We start from the raw sequence: 2,661 nt of genomic DNA on the forward strand, positions 1-2,661 counted from the left end.
GAGGCCTTCAATCAAAAGGTTAGAAATTCAGAAGATTAGAAATTAACAGAAGAGTGGCCTGGTAAGGTGGCTCACACCTGTAATCTCAGCACTTTGGGAGGCTGAGGCAGGCGGATCACTTGAGGTCAGGAGTTTGAGACCAGCCTGGCCAACATAGTGAAACCCCGTCTCTACTAAAAATACACAAATTAGCCAGGTGCAGTGGTGCATGCCTGTAATCCCAGCACTTTGAGAGGCCGAGGCAGGTGGATCACCTGAGGTCAGGAGTTCAAGACCAGTTTGACCAACATGGCAAAACCTCTCTACTAAAAAATACAAAAGTTAGCCAGGTGTGGTGGTGCGTGCCCGTAGTCCTTGAGGCTAAAGCATGAGAGGCTTGAGACTCCATCTGTACTAAAAGTACAAAAATTAGCTGAGAGTGGTGGTATGCACCTGTAATCCCAGCTGCTTGGGAGGCTGAGACAGGAGAATTGCTTGAACTCAGGATATGGAGGTTGCAGTGAGCCAAGACTACACCATTGCACTCTAGCCTGGGCAACAAGAGAGAAACTACATCCCTCCACCTCCCAAAAAAATTAGGCGTGATGGTGCACGGCCGTAGTCCCAGCTACTCGGGAGGCTGAGGCAGGAGAATCGCTTGAACCTAGGAGGTGAAAGTTGCAGTAAGCCGAGATCATGCCACAGCACTCCAGCCTGGGCGACAGAGCAAGAATGAGTCTAAAAAGAAAAAAAAAAAAAAAAGGCAGCAGCAGCTAATTTTAAATGAAATGGCTGAAACTTTACGTCCTGAATTAATGATAATTTCAGACTGTTGATACTTTGTCCCCATGACATCACAATGATGGGGAATAGAGCCTCGATCCAAAGTGAAATCTGGATCAGGGTTTGCCAATGAGTCTGGAATCTCAAGAAACTGATCCCCTTAGCTCTTGGGGTAGCCAGCCAATGTCTGGGGCAGGGGCCAGTTGCACTTTGATACCAGCTGTCTTACCAATTGTCTGTATGTGCTGTGGCCTACAAAAGGTTAGAAAGCAATGTTCTGTATGTCATTTTCCCTTAAGTTGTTTAATGATTAAAATGTTCTTTCGGAGGGGCTCAAAGCTGTGACATGAAAAATTGTCACTCTAAGGTCAGGCATGGTGGCTCACGCCTGTAATCCCAGCACTTTGGGAGGCCGAGGCGGGTGGATCATTTGAGGTCAGGAGTTCGAACCAGCTTGGCCAACATGGTGAAACCCCTTCTACTAAAAATACAAAAATAAGGCGTGGTGGCGCACGCCTGTAATCCCAGCTACTCGGGAGGCTGAGGCAGGAGAATTGCTTGAGCCTGGGAAGCGGAGGTTGCAGTGAACTGAGATCACGCCACTGTACCCCAATCTGGGCGACAGAGTGAGACCCTGTCTCAAAAAAAAAAAAAAAATTGTCACTCTGAATAGTTAAAGCACAGTCACAGGATAAAATTGTTAAAGTTACAATTTGTTGTTGTTGGGTTTTTTTGCTTTGTTTGTTTTTTGAGACCGAGTCTCACCCATGCTGGAGTACAGTGGTTTGATCTCAGCTCACTGCAACCTCTGCCTCCCGGATTCAAGCAATTCTTCTGCCTCAGTCTCCCAAGTAGCTGGGATCACAGGCGCCCACTATCACGCCCAGCTAATTTTTGTATTTTTAGTAGAGCCAGGGTTTCACCATGTTGCCCATACTGGTCTCAAACTCCTTGACCTCAAGTGATCTGCCCACCTCGGCCTCCCAAAGGGCTGGGTTTAAGGCGTGAGCCACTTCCTGGCCTAAAGTTACAATATGGTATGCAGACATAAGTGAATCTTCACACAGTAGCGCTATGCCTTTCCCACCCCATTACCTTTTATGGAACAATCACTAACACCGAGTTCTTGTATATAGTTTCTGATTTTTAATTTGCATAAACATGTAATCCCAGCACTTTGGGAGGCTGAGGAAAGCAGATCACTTGAGGTCAGGAGTTCGAGACCAGCCTGGCCAACATGGTGAAGCCTTGTCTTAACTAAAAAATACAAAAATTAGCCAGGTGTGGTGGCTCATGTCTGTAGTTCTAGCTACTTGGTAGGCTGAGGCATGAGAATCACTTGAACCCAGAAGGCAGAGGCTGCAGTGAACTGATATCCTGCCACTGCACTCCAGCCTGGGTGACGGAGTGAAGACTCCATCTGAATAATAATTATTATTAATATTTGCATAAGCATAATGTACTCTTTATACAGATATTTTACACAAGTGATAGCAAATTTGAACACATTGCTATTTTTGCTTATGCATACGTCTTGAAGATTAGACCATATTGGTACATATATAGCTGCCTCATTTTTTTTAACAACTCCTTAGGATTCCATCATCTGTGTGTTTCATAATTTATTTAACATTATCAATTTTTTTTTTGAGACGGAGTCTCACTCTGTGAACCAGGTTGGAGTGCAGTGGCGTGATCTCAGCTTACTGCAACCTCCACCTCCCAGGTTCAAGCGATTGTCCTGCCTCAGCCTCCCAAGTAGCTAAGACTGCAGGTGCGAGCCACCACGCCCGGCTAATTTTTGTGTTTTTAGTAGAGACGGGGTTTCACCATGTTGGCCAGGCTGATCTCCAACTCCTGACCTCAGGTAATCTGCCAGCCTTGGCCTCCCAAAGTGCT

This window comes from Mandrillus leucophaeus, unplaced genomic scaffold (assembly GCF_000951045.1).
Source record: "Mandrillus leucophaeus isolate KB7577 unplaced genomic scaffold, Mleu.le_1.0 Scaffold274, whole genome shotgun sequence".
Taxonomy (NCBI): domain Eukaryota; kingdom Metazoa; phylum Chordata; class Mammalia; order Primates; family Cercopithecidae; genus Mandrillus; species Mandrillus leucophaeus.